General features: G+C 36.7%; 1 long non-coding RNA gene across 2 annotated transcripts in view; it reads left to right on the forward strand.

The window, feature by feature from the left end:
* The window catches only part of LOC134740271 (uncharacterized), a 332,371-nt gene that overhangs the window by 148,846 nt on the left and 161,120 nt on the right, over positions 1-22,405 (forward strand). The window lies entirely within an intron of this gene.

The following is a 22,405-nucleotide window of genomic DNA, read 5'->3' on the forward strand; positions in this document are numbered from 1 at the left end:
AATTACTACAAAGAGAATAAAATACCTAGGAATCCAGCTTACAAGGGATGTGAAGGACCTCTTCAAGGAGAACTACATACCACTGCTCAGTGAAATAAAAGAGAATACAAACAAATGGAAGAACATTCCATGCTAATGGATAGGGAGAATCAATATTGTGAAAATGGCCATACTGCCCAAGATAATTTATAGATTCAATGCTATCCCCATCAGGCTACCACTGACTTTCTTCGCATAATTGGAAAAAACTACTTTAAAGTTCATATGGAACCAAAAAGGAGCCCACCTAGCCAAGATAATCATGAGCCAAAAGAACAAAGCTGAAGGCATCACGCCACCTGTCTTCAAACTATACTACAAGGCTACAGTAACCAAAACAGCATGGTACTGGTACCAAAACAGATATACAGGCCAATGGAACAGAACGGAGGCCTCAGAAATAACACCACACATCTACAACCATCTGATCTTTGACAAACCTGACAAAAACAAACAATGGGGAAAGGATTCCCTATTTAATAAATGGTTTTGGGAAAACTGGCTAGCCACATGTAGAAAGCTGAAACTGGATCCCTTCCTTACACTGTATACAACAATTAACTCAAAATGGATTAAAGACTTAAATGTAAGACCTAGCACCATAAAACCCCTAGAAGAAAACCTAGGCAATATCATTCAGGACATAGGCATGGGCAAAAACTTCATGACTAAAACACCAAAAGCAATGGCAACAAAAGCCAAAATTGACAAATGGGATCTAATTAAACTAAAGAGCTTCTGCACAGCAAACAAAACTATCAGAGTGAACAGGCAACCTACAGAATGGAGAAAGTCTTTGCAATCTATCCATCTGACAAAGGGCTAATATCCAGAATCTACAAAGAACTTAAACAAATTTAGAAGAAAAAGCCACCCCATCAAAAAGTGGGCAAAGGATATGAACAGACACTTCTCAAAAGAAGACATTTATGCAGGCAACAAACATGAAAAAATGTTCATCATCACTGGTTAATAGGGAAACGCAAATCAAAACCACAATGAGATACCATGTCACGCCAGTTGGAATGGCGATCATTAAAAAGTCAGGAAACAACAGATGCTGGAGAGGATGTGGAGAAATAGGAATGCCTTTACAGTATTGGTAGGAGTGTAAATTAGTTCAACCATTGTGGAAGACAGTGTAGTGATTCCTCAAGGATCTAGAACTAGAAATACTATTCGACCCAGCAATCCCATTACTGGGTATATACCCAAAGGATTATAAATCATGCTGCTATAAAGCCACATGCACACGTATGTTTATTGCGGCACTATTCACAACAGCAAAGACTTGGAACCAACCCAAATATCCATCAATGATAGACTGGATTAAAGAAATGTGGCACATATTCACCATGGAATACTATGCAGCCATAAAAAATGATGAATTCATGTCCTTTGCAGGGCCATGGATGAAGCTGGAAACCATGATTCTAAGCAAACTATCACAGGGACAGAAAACCAAACACCGCATGTTCTCACTCATAGTTGGGAGTTGACCAATGAGAACATGTGGACACTGGGTGGGGAATATCACACACTGGGGCCTGTCAGGGGGTGGGGGCCTGGGGGAGGGATAGCATTTGGAGAAATACCTAATGTGAATGACTAGTTGATGGGTGCAGCAAACCAACATGGCATGTGTATGTCTATGTAACAAACCTGCACGTTGTGCACATGTACCCTAGAACTTAAAGTATATATATATTATATATATACTGTATATGTGTATATATATATATTATATATATACTATATATGTGTATATATATTATATATATACTATATATGTGTATATATATATATTATATATACACTATATATGTGTGTATATATATTATATATACACTATATGTGTGTATATATATTATATATACACTATATATGTGTGTATATATAATATATATACACTATATATGTGTGTATATATATTATATATACACTATATATGTGTATATATATTATATATACACTATATATGTGTGTATATATATTATATATACACTATATATGTGTGTATATATATTATATATACACTATATGTGTATATATATTATATATACACTATATATGTGTGTATATATATTATACACATATATAGTGTATATATATTATATGTATACTGTATATGTGTATATATATGTATATACTGTATATGTGTATATATATAATATATACACACGTACATGTGTATATATAATATATACACATGTACGTGTGTATATATAATATATACACACGTACGTGTGTATATTATAATATATACACATACTATATACGTGTGTATATATAATATATACACATATATGTGTATATATATACTTTATATATACATATATGTACTATATATGTGTATATACTTTATATATATACACACATATAGTATATATATATGTGTATATATATACTTTATATATATATACACATATATATACTTTATATATATATATAAACTGTTCCATAATAAGATTTAACAATGGCCTCTGCTCTGGTATGTTTCTGATTTCCTAGTGACAGAAGCTAAATGAGTCTCCTTCCTGCTGATGGAGATTCAAGATGAGCACATTTGCCAGATAAATAGGTGCGCATCAAGTGCCAGAGGCTGTGTTGCTCTGTGTTAGTACACAGACCACATCTCGTCAGCAGTTAAGACTGGCCTGCTACTTGTTTAAATTTATAGTAGCCCTCCAACATCACTGTATGACCCCTGAGTTTCAGGGGTCATATAAGTCAACTAAATAGAGACGGCCACCTCTTCAAGTCTTTGATGATGTTGGTAATCTCTGCTATTTCTTCTTGAATAAAGTATGGTTTCTAACTTCCTATTTTAGTTGGTGACAGGTGAACAGTTTCAGAGATTTTCACGTGACCCTTCTTACAATAATAATTTTTGTTCCACAGGTAAGTAGATCAAAGAGAGAATTATGTGAGCCCTTCTACTAACTATTATTTGAGGGACTAGGTTAATAACTAAAGGATAGAATCTTGCGCTCGTTGGATCCACTGTGAGTTAGAACTGTGCAAGAATTCTAGCTAATACAAACCACCAGTGTAACAAAACTTCCTGAATTCACCCAATTTCTGATCTTTGGCATATTCCTGTTTCTAAATTCCTGCACCTCACAGCTTACCAAACTGAGAAACTGACTGCTTTCTGGATCAGATAGTCTGCAATTAAATCTTACAATGATTCTATCTAAATGTATTTGTATCTCTTGCCTTCAGCCTAAAAATGTTTTGGAGAGTTATTAATAATGAACACTTTCTGTTCTTATTTGCCTACCCACCAGGAGTAATGTATTTTACTCACATTTTTTCACACTAACAATGGGTATAGGTGAGCCCCCCTTGTATTAAGTCTTTATAAATACTGTATTTTTTCTTTTCAATATCTATTTTAAAGAGAACATTGGGAAGGGGAAACATAATGATCTAGGGTTTGTTTGACAAATATAATAGCTCATGCTGGAGATGATATACACACAGATGTTCTTTCCAGCTGAAAAATCAGAATCACCTGCAGGGAGGAAAGATTTCTTTTCCTTACCTGTTGCTAGATTCATGACTGAAGCAACTACAACAAAAGTCAGATTACTAAGAGAAAATCATGCACATTTATTTTCTATAAGTTTTATGTGATGGGAGGCTTCAGAAATGAACAAACAGGTATACTTGTATATTTTTCTGCTTAGGTTTGATAAAGAATGGACAGCTGTGGGGAAGTATGATTGGAAAAAAGGAGTATTATGTAATGGTGATAAATTGGGAGGAAGGGGTCAACTAAGTAATGCCTGTTTGTGCAGATTCTTCTTGGCATCTCTGGGCCTTTGGATTATTTTCCCCAGGTATAGGAATAGTAATTCTCAACTGAGGAAACTACGACCTACTTCAGAAGAATGCCAGAAAATTCTTCCTAGGTTTTGTGGCTTGCTTCAGGGAAGAAGGGCAAGGGGAAAGTGAGAGTGAGCATCCTGCTTCTGCTGTTTTCTCAATGCCAGGGTTTTATACTTTGGGGTGGGATGATCTGAACTCCATCACACCTCAAGCCAGTTAGAGTTATTGAGTATTGGTCTTGAGAAATTAAGTGAGTTTCTGGCCTTGAGCAAATCATTTTATTCTAAGTGTTTCTTCACCTTTCTCTATGTGACTACAATAATAATTGGCATTTACGTAGTAAATTATAATTAACAATGAACTTTCATACATACTGTCACATTTCATCTTTTCCAAAAAACTGCTATGAAGACTGTCTGCACTTTAGTTATAAGAGGTAATATTCAAAATTGGTATCTCTCTCCTGCTCACAAAGCCATCAAGTGCCATCCAGACATAAACCTATATCTTTTTCCTCCATCTCCAATTACTTTTATATTTTCCCATTCTATCTTCCTTGAACTCTTACAGTGAATGTATTAATACAACAGTATAGTGAATAAAAATAACATTGAGAGTCAAGAGAGTCACTTAAGTACATAGAGGTGTTGTGAGACGCAATTAAGAAATGTATGGGCTTTAAAGACTTTACAGGGGTATAAGAAAATGTTGTTAAAAAGGTTAAGTGAGGGTAGCAGTGAGAGTGGAGGTAGGCTGATTTAAGTTAAATAATATTTCTAGGTTGCAATTGTAAATATCTGGTACCTTGAAGTACTTAAGACAACACAGAGATGTCAGATTATACATGCTCTAGAACTGAGAAATGTTTATTAAATAGATGTATACATGATTTAGTTTTTCTATAATGTCAGAAATTTCCAACTTGAGATTATATCTAGTTGGCATTAAGAAATACAAATCTCTCATGCAAATTCCGCAAACATTTATTGAATATTATTTATGTATCTGGTATTATGCTAGGTTATGCTAGATCCAACTGCTATCTTCTTGGATCTAACAGTTCAATGGTGTAGACAGACATTGATTAAATCATCACCAGGAATTATCAATCTCCAACTGCAGGAATACTGTGAAAGAGATATACATGGTGATATAAGTGTTTGAAATCAAAATTTGACCTCATCAGTGAGTCAAAGTATTACTAGGAAAAGGACAAAAGATTTGATATGTAGAGGAGAGAATAAGACTTACCCAAATGAAGAAGGAAGAGTAGCTAAGGCCAAAAGAGAGCCCATTAAAGATAACCTATTGTAAAATTTAGCATTGTAAACAAGAAGGCTGAAAGAAAGAAAATGTGGCTCAAGTACAGTGTGTAAGGGTATCAAGTTTGAGAGAATGCTGGAGATAGTAGTGGTCACACTGTGCCAGGCCTTGCAGGCCATGTAAATGACTTTTACTTTTATCTTAGGGCAATGGTCAGTTACTGAAGATTTTTAAGAGGGATAGGGAGTGACTTGAGCAGTTTTTTGTTTCAATAAGACTGATTTGGCTGCAGTTTTGGGTGAGCCAGGTAGAAGCAGATTTGGATAGATCAGTCAGTAGGTTATTGTAGCAAACCAGTGATAGATGATACTGATGAGACTGGTGGTGAGAATGAAGAGGAGGGAAGCAAAATTGTGAGGCATTAAAGGAATTAGGTCAATAGGACTGTAACTTGCATAACAAGGCTATGTCATTCACCCAAGGAGGGAGCTGTACAAGAAGACCATGTTTTGAAAGGAAGATCATTAACTTAGCTTTGAAAATATTGTGTAGGATGGATATTTGATCCTCAAGATCAAAGGAAAGAACTGTGCTGAAGATATAAGTTTGGAAATTATAAAAATATGGTGATTGAAGTCTTGGGTATTAAATAGATTGCTTATGGGGGGAGTATAGGGTGAAAGAAGAGGGTCTTGGAATGAGTCTTAGAAAACTCAAATATTTAATAATTAGGGTCAAGAAGTATCCTGTAAAGAAGACCAACAAAAACAGACTGAAAATAAAAAAGGACTGGAGAAATATATCTAACAATGAATCCCGAAAATGCTGATGAGAGAAAGGCAGAACTGAAAGGAGAAACAAGTAATTCAAGACAAATTATTGCTGAGGTTAATATGCTACTCTGAATAATTGATAAAATAACTAGATATAAAATCAGCAAGAGTATAGAAGACTTGAAAAACACTAAGTCTTAAAAAATAAAAAATTTGAGAAATCTCTAAATATTTTAAATTAATTATTACATGTATAAATAATCCATGTGTCAAAGAAAAAACCACAGGGGAAATTAGAAAATATTTTGAAACAAAGAAAAGCAAATAAAAAAACCCCACATATCAAAGATTATAGTATTTGTTAAACAGTGGTTAGAGGAAAATTGATAGCTTTAAATAATAGCTATATTAGAAAAAAGAAATGTCTTAAAACAATAATGTGAATGTATACTTTAAGGAATTAGAAAAATAGTGTATGATAGCACAACAGGGTGATAATAGACAATAATACAAAAAATCTAAGAGACTGGGCATGGTAGCTCATGCCTGTAATCCTAGCATTTTGGGTGGCCGAGGCAGGTGGGTTGCCTGAGCTCAGGAGTTCCATACCAGCCTGGGCAACACGGTGAGACCCCGTTTCTACTAAAATACAAAAGAAATTAGCAGGACATGGTGGCACGTGCCTGTAGTCCCAGCTACTCAGGAGGCTGAGGCAGGAGAATTGCTTGAACCTAGGAGGCAGAGGTTGCAGTGAGCCGAGATCACGCTACTGCACTCCAGCCTGGGCAACAAAGTGAGACTCTGACTCTAAAAAAAGAAAAGAAAAGAAAATCTAAGCAATCCACACCCAAAAAATTCTAGAATTAATAAGTTTAGCAAGGTTGCAGAGTAACAGATAATTAACAGAGCAACAAATAATTCACAAATGGAATCAAGGCAGTGATTCCACTTAAAATAACATCAAAAGAAATAAAATACTAGGAATAATTTTTTTTTCTTTTTTTTTCTTTTATTATTATTATTATTATTATCATTATTATACTAGGAATAATTTTTAAAAAAGAAATGCAAAATGTATATGCTTCATATTATAAAATACTGCTGAGAAATTTAAAAAGGTCTAAATCAGAAAGGTAAATAAAGAATACTCAATAGAATCAACTGAAACATAAATAAGAAAAAAACAGACTTTAACAAGGTATATGGATACAATATAAAAACAGAAAACCAAATTTTTTCTCATATTCCAGAAATAAGTAATTCAGAAATACAAAAGAAAATATTTGATTGACTATAGCAAAACCAAATAGAAAGTATCAAAAATAAGCTTTCTTCTATAAAATTTAAAGAAGGCCAAAAATAAGATTTAACTAGATGGAGGAAAAATCTTTTTTAAAGTACTAAAAACACCAATTTTTTAAAATTAATTTGCAATTTTGATGTAAGTTAATCAGCATTTAAAGAATTTTGGGTGAGATTGTCAAACCAATTCTAAAACTCCTCTGGAAAAATGAATAAATGAAAACTACTAAAATATTTCAAAAAGTGAGGAGAGGAGCTATTGCTTTACCAGATACAAATGTTTCCTATAACATCTCAATAATTGAAATAAAATAGGAAACAACAGTCAACAGGTAGATCAATGGGGCAGAAAATGTAGTTCCAAAATGGATTATGAATATATATAATAATTACCAATATTTTTTGTGATAATTTAAGCAGGGTTATAACGGTTGCACACTTGGCAACAATTTTAGATATGCATTCTACAGAACAAAGTCCATTTCAGATGAAACAAAGAGTTGAATGTCAAAAAAATCCCCAAACCAAAACAAGCCAAATGAAAAACATAAAACCATACAAATAGAAGGAATATGAGTGAATATTTATCTGATATGGAGGGAAAAGAACTTTGTGACAAATAGTGAAAGATATCTTCAAGGAAGAAATGAAATTAAGCTCATTAGTTAACAATAAAAGACTCTTCAAAAATCTTAAACAAAAATAGAACAGAGGAGACTGATGAAATGTTCGCTGGAAATATGACAAATGAAAGCTTGATACAAGCACATAATCTCAATTGAGGGAGAAAAAACCAACAACCAGAATCTGTCACCCTGCCAAGAAGAGTATGTATGAACAAATAATAGCATAAGAATATTAAACAAACAAAAATCAAGATGAAGATAGTTGTTGAATGTAGTTGTACTTAGGAATACATCTAACTAGGGCCGTCAAAGATCTCTACAAGGAGAATTACAATATCCTGTTGAAAAAAAATCAAATGCCTGATACGAAGAAATGGAAAAACTTCCTATGTTCATGAATCTGAAGCAGCAATGTCATTAAAATGACCATACTACCCAAAGCAATCTACAGATTCAATGCTATTTCTATTAAACTGTAAATGTCATTTTTTACAGAATTAAAATAATGTATTCTAAAATTCATAGGGAAATAAAAAGGAGCTCAATAGCCAAACCAAATCTAAGCAAAAAGAAAAAAGTCAGAGGCATCACACTATCTAACTTAAACTATACTACAAGGCTATAGTAACCAAAAGAGCACACTACTGGTACAAAAGCAGACACACAGCCCAATCGAACAGGATAGAAAACTCAGAAATAAAACCACACACCTATATACTCAACAAAATTGACAAGCAATGCAGAAAGGATTCCTTATTTAATAAATGGTGCTGGGATCTTCAACAAAGTTGAGGTGCTGATCCTCAACAAAGTTGACAAGCAATGTGGAAAGGACTCCTTATTTAATAAATGGTGCTGGGGTACTTCGCTAACCATATGCTAGCCATATATAGAAGAAGGACTCCTACCTTTCACCATATACACAAATTAACTCAAGATGGCTTAAGGAATTAAATGTAAGATGTAAAACTAAAAATCCTAGCAGAAAACCGAGGAAACACAATTCTGGACATTGATCTTGGTAAAGACATTATAGCTAAGTCCCCAAAATTAACTGTAATGAAACAAAAATTGACAAGTCAGACCTAATTAAGTTAAAGAGCTTCTGCACAGCAAAATAAACTATCAACAGAGTAAATACATAATCCACAGAATGGGAGAAAATACTCTCTTTTTTTAAAAAATTATACTTTAAGGTCTGCAATACATGTGTAGAATATGCAGGTTTATTACATAGGTATACACATGCCATGGTTTTTTGCTGCACTCACCAACCCATCATCTACATTAGGTATTTCTCCTATTGCTCTCCCTCTTCTAGCCCCCCATCCCTTGACAGGCCCTGGTGTGTGATGTTCCCCTCCCTGTGTCCATGTGTTCTCATTGTTCAACTCACATTTATGACTGAGAACATGCGGTGTTTGGTTTTCTGTTCCTGTGTTAGTTTGCTGAGAATGATGGTTTCCAGCTTCATCCATGTCTCTGCAAAGGACATGAACTCATCCATTTTTATGGCTGCATATAATTCCATGGTGTATATGTGCCACATTTTCTTTATCCAGTCTATCATTGATGGGCATTTGGGTTGGTTCCAAGTCTTTGCTATTGTGAATAGTGCTGCAATAAACATACATGTGCATGTGTCTTTATAGTAGAATGATTTATAATCCTTTGGGTATATACCCAGTAATGGGATTGGTGGGACAAATGGTATTTCTGCTTCTAGATCCTTAAGGAATCACTACACTGTCTTCCACAATAGTTGAACTAATTTACACTCCCACTGACAGTGTAAAAGTGTCCCTGTTTCTCCACATCCTCTCCAGGATCTGTTGTTCCCTGACTTTTTAGTGATTGCCATTCTAACTAGTGTGAGATGGTATCTCACTGTGGTTTTGATTTGCATTTCTCTAATGAGCAGTGATGATGAGCTTTTTTTCATATGTTTGTTGGCCTTATAAATGTCTTCTTTTGAGAAGTGTCTGCTCATATCCTTCACCCATTTTTTAGTTGTTTGTTTTTTTCTTGTAAATTTAAGTTCTTCATAGATTCTGGATATTAGCCCTTCGTCAGATGGATAGATTGCAAAAATTTTCTCCCATTCTGTAGGTTGCCTGTTCGTTCTGATGATAGTTTCTTTTGCTGTGCAGAAGCTCTTTAGTTTAATTAGATCACATTTGTCAATTTTGGCTTTTGTTGCCATTGCTTTTGGTGTTTTAGTCCTGAAGTCCTTGCCCATGCCTATGTCCTGAATGGTATTGCCTAAGTTTTCTTCTAGGGGTTTTATTGTTTTAGGTCTTACATTTAAGTCTTTAATCCATCTTGAGCTATTTTTTGCCTATAAGGTGTAAAGAAGGGGTTCAGTTTCAGTTTCCTGCCCATGGCTAGCCAGTTTTCCTGACACCATTTATTGAATGGGGAATCCTTTCCCCATTGCTTGTTTTTGTCAGGTTTGTTAAAGATCAGATGGTTGTAGACGTGTGGCGTTATTTATGAGATCTCTGTTCTGTTCCATTGGTCTATACATCTGTTTTGGTACCAGTACCATGCTTTTTGGTTACTGTAGCCTTGTATAGTTTGAAGTCAGATAGCTTGGTGCCTCCAGCTTTGTTCTTTTTGCTTAGAATTGTCTTGGCTATATGGGCTCTTCTTTGGTTTCATATGAAATTTAAAGTAGTTTTTTCTAATTCTGTGAAGAAAGTCATTGGTAGCTTAATGGGAATAGCACTGAATCTGTAAATTACTTTGGGCAGTATGACCATTTTCACCATATTGATTCTTTCTATTCATGGGCATGGAATGTTTTTCCATTTGTTTGTGTCCTCTCTTATTTCCTTGAGCAGTGGTTTGCAGTTCTCCTTGAAAAGTTTCTTCACGGCCTTTGTAAGTTGTATTTCAAGGTATTTTATTCTCTTTGTAGCAATTGTGAATGTGAGTTCACTCATGATTTGGCTCTCTGTTAGTCTATTATTGGTGTATAGGGATGCTTGTGATTTTTGCACATTGACTGTATCCTGAGACTTTGCTGAAGTTGCTTAACAGCTTAAGGATATTTTGGGCTGAGACGACGGGGTTTTCTAAATATACAATCATGTCATCTGCAACCAGAGACAATTTGACATCCTCTCTTCCTATTTGAATAACCTTTATATTTCTCTCTCTTGCCAGATGCCCTGACTAGAATTTCCAATACTATGTTGAGTAGGAGTGGTGAGAGAGTACATTATGCCAGTTTTCAAAGGGAGTGCTTCCAGCTTTTGACCATTCAGTATGATATTGGCTGTGGGTTTGTCATAAATAGCTCTTATTATTTTGAGATACATTCCATTAATACCTATTTTATTGAGATTTTTTAACATGAAGGGTTTTAAATTTTATTGAAGGCCTTTTCTGCATCTGTTGAGATAATCATGTGGTTTTTGTCTTTGGTTCTGTTTATTTGATGGATTACATTTATTGGTTTTCATATGTTGAACCAGCCTTGCATCCCAGGGAGGAAGCAGATTTGATCATAGTGGATAAGCTTTTTTATGTGCTGATGGATTCAGTTTGCCAGCATTTTATTGAGGATTTTCGCATCGATGTTCAACAGGGATATTGGCCTGACATTTTCTTCTTGTGTTGTCTCTGCTAGGTTTTTAATATGAGGATGATGCTGGGCTCATAAAAAGAGTTACAGAGGAGTCCCTCTTTTTCTGTTGTTTGGAATAGTTTCAGAAGGAATGATACTAGCTCCTCTTTGGTTTTGGTTTTGGTTTTTCTCTTTTATTCTTTTTTTTTAAATTATACTTTAAGTTCTAGGGTACATTTGCACAACATGCAGGTTTGTTACATATGTATACATGTGCCATGTTGGTGTGCTGCACCCATTAACTCGTCATTTACATTAGGTATACCTCCTAATGCTATCCCTCCCCCCACCCCACATCTGGCCCCAGTGTGTGATGTTCCCCTTCCCGTGTCCAAGTCGTCTCATTGTTCAACTCCCACCTCTGAGTGAGAACATGTAGTGTTTGGTTTTTCGTCCCTGCAATAGTTTGCTGAGAAGGATGGTTTCCAGCTTCATCCATGTCCCTACAAAGGACATGAACTCATCATTTTTTTATGGCTGCATAGTATTCCATGGCGTATATGTGCCACATTTTCTTAATCCAGTCTGTCATTGATGGACATTTGGGTTGGTTCCAAGTCTTTGCTATTGTGAATAGTGCCACAATAAACATACGTGTGCATGTGTTTTTATAGCAGCATGATTTATAATCCTTTGGGTATATACCCACTAATGTGATGGCTGGGTCAAATAGTATTTCTAGTTCTAGATCCTTGAGAATCATCACACTGTCTTTCACAATGGTTGAACCAGTTTACAGTCCCACCAACAGTGTAAAAGTGTTCCTATTTCTCCACATCCTCTCCAGCACCTGTTGTTTCCTGACTTTTTAATGATCACCATTCTAACTGGTGGGAGATGGTATCTCATTGTGCTTTTGATTTGCATTTCTCTGATGGCCAGTGATGATGAGCATTTTTTCATGTGTCTGTTGGCTGCATAAATGTCTTCTTCTGAGAAGTGTCTGTTCATATTCTTTGCCCACTTTTTGATGGGGTTGTTTGTTTTTTTCTTGTAAATTTGTTTGTGTTCTTTATAGATTCTGGATATTAGCCCTTTGATAGATGAGTAGATTGCAAAATTTTCTCCCATTCTGTAGGTTGCCTGTTCACTCTGATGGTAGTTTCTTTTGCTGTGCAGAAGCTCTTTAGTTTAATTAGATCCCATTTGTCAATGTTGGCTTTTGTTGCGGTTGCTTTTGGTGTTTTAGACATGAAGTCCTTGCCCATGCCTATGTCCTGAGTGGTATTGCCTAGGTTTTCTTCTAGGGTTTTTATGGTTTTAGGTCTAACATTTAAGTCTTTAATCCATCTTGAATTAATTTTTGTATAAGGTGTAAGGAAAGGATCCAGTTTCAGCTTTCTGCATAAGGCTAGCCAGTTTTCCCAACACCATTTATTAAATAGGGAATCCTTTCCCCATTTCTTGTTTTTGTCAGGTTTGTCAAAGATCAGATGGTTGCAGATGTGTGATATTTTTTCTGAGGGCTCTGTTCTGTTCCATTGGTCTATATCTCTGTTTTGGTACCAGTACCATGCTGTTGGGGTTACTGTAGCCCTGTAGTATAGTTTGAAGTCAGGTAGCGTCATGCCTGCAGCTTTGTTCTTCTGGTTTAGGATTGTCTTGGAAATGTGGGCTCTTTTTTGGTTCCATATGAACTTTAAAGTATTTTTTCCAATTCTGTGAAGAAAGTCAGTGGTAGCTTGATGAGGATGGCATTGAATCTATAAATTACCTTGGGCAGTATGGCCATTTTCACGATATTGATTCTTCCTACCAATGAGCATGGAATGTTCTTCCATTTGTTTGTATCCTCTTTTATTTCATTGAGCAGTGGTTTGTAGTTCTCCTTGAAGAGGTCCTTCACATCCCTTGTAAGTTGGGTTCCTAGGTATTTTATTCTCTTTGAAGCAATTGTGAATGGGAGTTCACTCATTATTTGGCTCTCTGTTTGTCTGTTATTGGTGTATAAGAATGCTTGTGATTTTTGCACATTGATTTTATATCCTGAGACTTTGCTGAAGTTGCTTATCAGCTTAAGGAGATTTTGGGCTGAGATGAATGGGTTTTCTAAATATACAGTCATGTCATCTGCAAACAGGGACAATTTGACTTCCTCTTTTCCTAATTGAATACGCTTTATTTCTTTCTCCTGCCTGATTGCCCTGGCCAGAACTTTCAACACTATGTTGAATAGGAGTGGTGAGAGAGGGCATCCCTGTCTTGTGCCAGTTTTCAAAGGGAATGCTTCCAGTTTTTGCCCATTCAGTATGATGTTGGCTGTGGGTTTGTCATAAATAGCTCTGACTATTTTGAGATATGTGCCATCAATTCCGAATTTATTGAGAGTTTTTAGCATGAAGGCCTGTTGAATTTTGTCAAAGGCCTTTTCGGCAACCCTCTCCTGAATGACTACTGAGTTCATAATTAAATGAAGGCAGAAATAAAGATGTTCTTTGAAACGAACGAGAACGAAGACACCATATACCAGAATCTCTGGGACACATTTATAGCAGTGTGTAGAGGGAGATTTATAGCACTAAATGCCCACAAGAGAAAGCAGGAAAGATATAAAATTGACACCCTAACATCACAATTGAAAGAACTAGAGAAGCAAGAGCAAACACATTCAAAAGGTAGCAGAAAGCAAGAAATAACTAAGAGCAGAACTGAAGGAGATAGAGATACAAAAAACCCTTCTAAAAATCAGTGAATCCAGGAGCTGGTTTTTTGAAAAGATCAACAAAATTGATAGACCGCTAGCAAGACTAATAAAGAAGAAAAGAGAGAAGAATCAAATACACGCAATAAAAAATGATAAAGGGGATATCACCACCGATCCCACAGAAATACAATCTACCATCAGAGAATACTTATAAACACCTCAACGCAAATAAACTGGAAAATCTAGAAGAAATGGTTAAATTCCTGGACACATACAGCCTCCCAAGACTAAACCAGGAAGAAGTTGAATCCCTGAATAGACCAATAACAGGTTCTGAAATTGAGGCAATAATCAATAGCCTACCAACCAAAAAAAGTCCAGGACCAGATGAATTCACAGCCGAGTTCTACCAGAGGTACAAGGAGGAGCTGGTACCATTCCTTCTGAAACTATTCTAATCAATAGAAAAAGAGGGAAATCTTCCTAACTCATTTTATGAGGCCAGTATCATCCTGATACTAAAGCCTGGCAGAGACACAACAAAAAAAGAGAATTTTAGACCAGTATCCCTGATGAACACCAATGCAAAAATCCTCAATAAAATACTGGCAAACCGAATCCAGCAGCACATCAAAAAGCTTATCCACCAAGATCAAGTGGGCTTCATTCCTGGGATGCAAGGCTGGTTCTAGATAAGCAAATCAATAAACATAATCCAGCATATAAACAGAACCAAAGACAAAATCCACATGATTATCTCAAAAGATGCAGGTACCAGCTCCTCTTTGTACCTCTGGTAGAATTCAGCTGTGAATCTATCTGGTCCTGGGTATTTTTTGCTCAGAAGGCTATTAATTACTTCCTCAATTTCAGAACTTGTTATTGGTCTTCTCAGGGATTTGACTTCTTCCTGGCTTAGTCTTGGGAGGGTGTATGTGTCCAGGAATTTATCCATTTCTTCTAGATTTTCCAGTTTATTTGTGTAGAGGTGTTTATAGTATTCTCTGATGGTAGTTTGTATTTCTGTGGGATCAGTGGTGATATTGCCTTTATCATTTTTATTGTGTCTATTTGATTCTGCTCTCTTTTCTTTATTAGTCTGGCTAGTGGTCTATCTGTTTTGTTAATCTTTTCTAAAAAACACCTTCTGGATTCATTGATGTTTTGAAGGGTTTTACGTGTCTCTATTTCGTTCACTTCTTCTCTGATTTCAGTTTTTTCTTATCTTCTGCTAGCTTTTGAATTTGTTTGCTCTTCCTTCTCTATTTCTTTTAATTGTGATGTTAGGGTGTAGATTTTAGATCTTTCCCAGTTTATCCTGTGGGCATTTAGTGCCATAAATTTCCCTCTAAAGACTTCTTTAGCTGTGTCCTAGAGATTCTGGTACATTGTGTCTTTGTTTTCATTGGTTTCAAAGAACTTATTTATTTATGCCTTAATTTCTTTATTTACCCAGTAGTCATTCAGAAGTAGGTGGTTCAGTTTCCATGTAGTTGTGCAGCTTCGAGAAAGTTTCTTAATCCTGAGTTCTAATTTGATTGCACTGGTCTGAGAGACATTTTGTTGTAATTTCTGTTTTTTTGCATTTGCTGAGGAGTGTTTTACTTTGAATTATGTGGTCAGTTTTAGAATAAGTGTGCTGTGGCACTGAGAAGAATGTATATTCTGTTGATTTGGGGTGGAGAGTTCTGTAGATGTCTATTAGGTTCACTTGGTCCAGAGCTGAGTTCAAGTCCTGAATATCCTTGTTAATTTTCTATCTCATTGATCTGTCCAATATTGAGAGTGGGGTGTTAAAGTCTCCCACTATTATTGTGTGGGAGTCTAAATCTCTTTGTTGGACTCTAAGAACTTGCTTTATGAATCTGGGTGTTCCTGTATTGGGTGCATATATATATAGGATAGTTAGTTCTTCTTGTTGCATTGATTCCTTTACCATTAGGTAATGCCCTTCTTTGTCTTTTTTGATCTTTGTTGGTTTAAAGTCTGTTTTATCAGAGACTAGGATTGCAACCTTTGCTTTTTTTGGCTTTCCATTTTCTTGGTAAATATTTCTCTATTCCTTTATTTTGAGTCTATGTGTGTCTTTGCACATGAGATGGGTCTCCTGAATACAGCACAGTGATGGGTCTTGAGTCTTTATCCAATTTGCCAGTCTGTGTCTTTTAATTGGGGGCATTTAGCCCATTTACATTTAAGATTAATATTGTTATGTGTGAATTTGATCCTGTCACTATGATGCTAGCTGGTTATTTTACCCATTAGTTGATTCAGTTTCTTCATAGTATCAGTGGTCTTTACAATTTGGTATGTTTTTGCTGTGGCTGGTACCAGCTTTTTTTTCCATATTTAGTGCTTCCTTCAGGAGCTCTTGTAAGACAGGCCTGGTGTTGACAAAATCTCTCAGCATTTGCTTGTCTGTAAAGGATTTTATTTCTCCTTTGCTTATGAAGCTTAGTTTGGCTGGATATGAAATTCTGATTTGGAAATTCTTTCCTTTAAGAATGTTGAATATTGGCCCCCACTCTCTTCTGGCTTGTAGGGTTTCTGCAGGGAGATCCACTGTTAGTCTGATGGGCTTCCCTTTGTGGGAAACCTGACCTTTCTCTCTGGTTGCGCTTAACATTTTTTCCTTCATTTCAACTTTGGTGAATCTGACAATTATGTGTCTTGGAGTTGCTCTTCTCGAGGAGTATCTTCATGGCATTCTCTGTATTTCCTGAATTTGAATGTTGGCCTGCCTTGCTAGACTGGGGAAGTTCTCCTGGATAATATCCTGCAGAGTGTTTTCCAACTTGATTCCATTCTCCCTGTCACTTTCAGGTACACCAATCATATGTAGGTTTGGTCTTTTCACATAGTGCCATATTTCTTGGAGGCTTTGTTCATTCCTTTACTTTTTTTTTTCTCTAATCTTGTCTTCATGCTTTATTTCATTAAGTTGATCTTCAATCTCTGATATCTTTCTTCCACTTGATTGATTCAGCTATTGATACTTGTGAATGCTTCACGAATTTCTCGTGCTCTGCTTTTCAGCTCCATCAGGTCATTTGTGTTCTTCTCTAAACTGATTATTATAGTTAGCAATCCCTGTAACCTTTTTTCAAGGCTCTTAGCTTCCTTGCATTGGATTAAAACATGCTCCGTTAGCTTGGAGGAGTTTGTTATTAACCACCTTCTGAAGCCTACTTCTGTCAATTCATCAAACCCATTCTCTGTCCAGTTTTGTTTCGTTGCTGGAGAGGAGTTATGATCCTTTGGAGGAGAAGAGGCATTCTGGTTTTTGGAATTTTCAGCCTTTTTGGGTTGGTTTTTTCTCATCTTTGTGGATTCATCTACCTTTGGTCTTTGATGTTGGTGACTTCCGATGGGGTTTTTCTGTGGACGTCCTTTTTTATTGATGTTGATGCTATTCTTTTCTGTTCGTTAGTTTTCTTTCTAATAATCAGTCCCCTCTGCTGCAGGTCTGCTGGAGTTTGACTCCAGACCCTGTCTGCCTGGGTGTCACCAGTGGAGGCAGCAGAACAGCGAAAATTGCTGCCTGTTCCTTCCTCTGGAAGCTTTGTCCCAGAGGGGCACCCACCAGATGCCAGTTGGAGCTCTCCTTTATGAGGTTTCTGTCGATCCCTGCTGGGAGATGTCTCCAAGTCAGGAGGCATGGGGCTCAGGGACCCACTTGAAGAGGCAGTCTGTCCCTCAGCAGAGCTCAAGTGCTGTGCTGGGGGATCCACTGCTGTCTTTAGAGCCAGCAGGCAGGAATGTTTAATTTGGCTGAAGCTGTGCCCGCAGCCACCACTTCCCCCAGGTGCTCTGTCTCAGGGAGATAGGATTTTTATCCATAAGCCCCTGACTGAGGCTGCTGTCTTTCTTTAAGAGATGCTCTGCCTAGAGGGGAGGAATGTAGAGAGGCAGTCTGGCTACAGCGGCTTTGCCAAGATGTGGTAGGCCCCACCAAGTTCGAACTTCCCAGTGGCTTTGTTTATACCGTGAGGGGAAAACCACCTACTCAAGCCTCAGTAATGGTGCACAGCCCTTCCCCCACCAAGCTCAAGCATCCTAGGTCAACTACAGACTGCTCTTCTGGCAGTGAGAATTTCAAGACAGTGGATCTTAGCTGGCTGGGTTCAATGCGAATGGGATCTGCTGAGCTAGACCACTTGGCTCCCTGGCTTCAGCCTGCTTTCCAGGGGAGTGAATGGTTCTGGCTTGCTGGCATTCGAGGTGCCACTGGGGTATTAAAAAAAAACCTCCTGCAGCTAGCCTGGTGTCTGCCAAAATGGCCGCCAAGTTTTGTGCTTGAAACCCAGGGCACCCAAGGGTATCTACTGGTCTGCAGGTTGTGAAGACCATGGGAAAAGCGTAGTATCTGGGCCAGAATGCACTGTTTCTTATGGCATAGTCCCTCACAACTTCCCCCTGGTAGGGGAAGGAGTTCCCCCACCCCTTACACTTCCTGGGTGAGGCAACGCCCCACCCTGCTTCAGTTTCCTCTCCATGTGCTGCACCCTCTAACCATTCCCAATGAGATGAGCTGTGTACCTCAGCTGGAAATGCAGAAATCACCCACCTTCTGTGTTGATCTTCACTGGGAGCTGTAGACTGGAGCTATTCCTATTTGGCCATCTTGCCAGCCACTCTGGAGAAAATATTCTTAAACTATGCATCTGACAAAGGTCTAATATCCAGAATCCATAAGGAACTTAAATCAACATGTAAAAAACAACCCCATTAAAAAATGGACATAAAACAAGAACAGACACTTCTCAAAAGAAGACATATATGCAGCCAAAAAACATGGAAAAATTGTTCCCAATCACTAATCGTCAGCAAAACATAAATCAAAACCACAATGGGATACCATCTCATACCAGTCAAAATGGCTACTATTAAAAAGTAAAAACTAACAGATGTTAATGGGGCTGTGGAGAAAAGAAAATGCTTATACACTGTTGGTGGGAATGTAGATTAATTTAGTCACTGTGGAAAATGGTTTTGAGATTTCTCAAAGAATATAAAACAGAACTACCGTTTGATCCCGCAATCCCATTACTGGGTATATACTCAAAGAAAAATAAATGTTTTTGGTAAAAAGTCACATGCACTCATCTGTTCATTACAGATGTATTCACAATAGCAAATATATGGATTTAATCTAAATGCCCATCAACAGTGAACTGAGAAAAGAAAATGTGGCACAGATACACCATGGAATACTATGCAGCCATAAAAAAGAAAGAAATCCTGTTCTTTGCAGCAACATGGATGCAGCTGGAAGCCATTATCCTAAGTGAATCAACACAGAAACAGAAAACCAAATACTGCATATTCTAATTTCTTAGTGGGAGCTAAACATTGAGTACATATGGTAATAAATATGGGAACAGTAGATACTGGGGATTACTAGAGGGAAGAGAGAGGGAGGAGGACAAAGTTTGAAAAACTATGTCCTGGGTACTATGCACACTATCTGCTTGACAGGATCATTCATACACCAAAACTTAGCAACACCCAATTTACCCATGTAGTAATCCTCCACGTGTACTCCCTGAGCCAAAAACAGAAAACAACAACAAAAAAAAACCTGAAAAATAGAAGAAAACATGAAAGACAAAATACATTAAATTTAAAAAGAAATACTTAAAAATCTGTATTAAGAAGACAACCTAATTTTAAAGAAATGAAAATATTTCATTAAACACTTCACCAATGAAGATATACAAATATAAAATAAGACATAAAAATGCTCAATATCATTAGTAATCACAGAGATGCAAATTAAAATCACAATAGAATATCAGTACATATCCATTTAAATGGCTAAAATTAAAATGATTAAAATAAGAAGTGTTGGAAATGAAGAGGAAAAACTGAGACTCACACACAAAGCTGGTATTGGTAATGTAAAAGTGTATCATCTCTTGGAAAAATAGTAGTTTTTCTTAAAGTTAAATATACACATAAAATACAACAATAATTCCAGAATTAAGTATATACCCCAGAATAGCGAAAACTATGTTCATACAAAAACCTGCACATATTTAGTAGTTTTATCAGTTTCCTAAGGCTGCATGGTAAATCAAAAATTTAGTGTTTTAAAACAACAGAAATTTATTATATTACATTCTAACCTTGAAATCAAGGTGTCAGCAAAGTTGAAGGCTCTAGGGAAGAATCCTTCCCTGCTTATTTCTAGCTTCTGGTGGTTGCCAGCAATCCCTGTCTTTCCTTTGCTTTCAGCTGCATCTTTCCAATTTTTGCCTTTGCCTTCACACAGCCATCTTCCCTGTGATCATGTGTGCCAGTGCCTCTGCCTCTCCTCCTTTTATAAGGGCACCAATCACATTGGATTTAGGGCCATCCTAACCCAGTACGACCCCCTATTAACTTGTCATATCCATAAAGACTTTATTTCCAATTAAAGTCACATTCTGAAGTTCTATATGGGCATAAGACTTCGTGGGACACTATTTGACACACTGCAGTTTACCATCTGTCCCCCAGATTCTCATTCATCCCACATGCAAGTTATATTCACCCCAGTCCTATGTCATCCAAAGTATGGATCCATTCTAGTATTAATGGTAAGTTTCAAATTTTCTGTAAATATCAGCTCAAAAAGTTTCAATTTAATTATCTTAATTATTAGAAGCAGAAATGAGTGAAACTCAGGATATGGTCCATTATGAGGCAAAATTTCTCTTCATTCCCAGACCCATGAAACTACAAAACAAGTATCTGCTTCCAAGATACAATGGTAGGGCAGGCACAGGATAGCCACTGACATCGTGAAAAGGAGAAGATGGAAGGAATAAAGGGTCATTTGTCCCAAGCAAGTTCAAAACTCAGCAAAGCAAATTCCGTTAGGCCCCAAGGCGTGAGAATAACTTTCTGTGGCCCATGCCCTGCCCTTAAGAGCCATACTTTCTCTTTGATGTGATAGTTACTTTGCACACTGTGACTGAGTAAATGTGTGGCATATGCATATGCCAGGTCTGAATTTTTCACTCTGGTGCAACTTGGGTGACCAAAACCATGATTTTATTATTTTGTAACTGAACTAACTAGGTTTAACTCTTCCTTTTGGTAAATAGCAAATTTCTTGATATATTTACATCAAGGTAAATTGAGTCACTTGCAGACATTTCTTTGTCTTCTTTAGGAAAATAGTCTAATTGAGGGGTTTCCCCTTTGTTTTTACTTTCCTTACTTTCTACCTCTCTCCAGTGAGTGATCTAAATGCTGAGTTGGGTAGAGGCAGTGGGTGTATGCATTATCCTAGCATTAACTAGATTAAGGTATCTGGCCCATCATTGTCCTCTGTTCTCTGTGGGTGTCTTCAGCACTAGTCTTAGGGCATTTGCCTGCATACACTGACGCCTGCTGAGGTATCTTGTTTTCACCATGATCATTGGTCAACAGGCCCACATTCTGCCTCTTCAGCCTTTGTGCTTCTCCCTGGGACATAGGAAAGAAACATTTTATACAACCCTGTGAGGACTTAAATTTTGCTGATGCTCTTAGGCCCATCTGCTTAGGTATTCCACTCAGACTTTTTTTTTTTTTTTTTTAATCTTATTGTGTGTAACCTCACCAGACAGTTAGCTTCTCTACAGGGCTTTCAGTCTCAGAAGTAAGGCAAGAAATACCTTTCTTATGGTGCCCTCCAAAGCTTATCTGGGAATTCCATCATCTCCTTCTGCTAGGATATCTGCTCTATACTTCAAAGTTGAAGGCCATGAATTATTTCTACATAATCCATAAGTCACTTACTATATTGCTCCATTTTCTGTTTACGTGATAAAAATACTCCTCTAATGATGAAATGATTTTATTTCTTCATTCCATGTAAACAAAACTGTTACAATTGTCATGATTTTTCTCAATGTTATCATTTTTAGCTTAAACTTTCTGCCTTTGAATTTGAATTCAAAAAAAGTCATTTGTCTCTCAACATCTCAGCCTTGTGAAAACCTTTGCTTTCAAGGTTGTTGCTTCTTCAATGAATTTTAAAAGCCTGTTTTGGAACTTAATGCCAACACTTTGACTCTGTGTTCTAAGCAATATACCCTCCCTCAGAGGGCACTGAAAAACTACTTTTCACTTTCTGCCTAAATGGTGTTAAAAGGGTAGTACAAAGAAGCATTGGTGTATCTGGAGTGTGAAAGAGCCTGCTTGGTAACATTTTAAAAATCTTCATTTTTATTTAATAATATCCCTTTCTTTTGTTCTTACTTCCATCCATATGTGCAACTATCTTTGGACATCTATGTTTATACACACAGACAAACACCTG

Source organism: Pongo pygmaeus, chromosome 9, assembly GCF_028885625.2.
Source record: "Pongo pygmaeus isolate AG05252 chromosome 9, NHGRI_mPonPyg2-v2.0_pri, whole genome shotgun sequence".
Taxonomy (NCBI): Eukaryota; Metazoa; Chordata; class Mammalia; order Primates; family Hominidae; genus Pongo; species Pongo pygmaeus.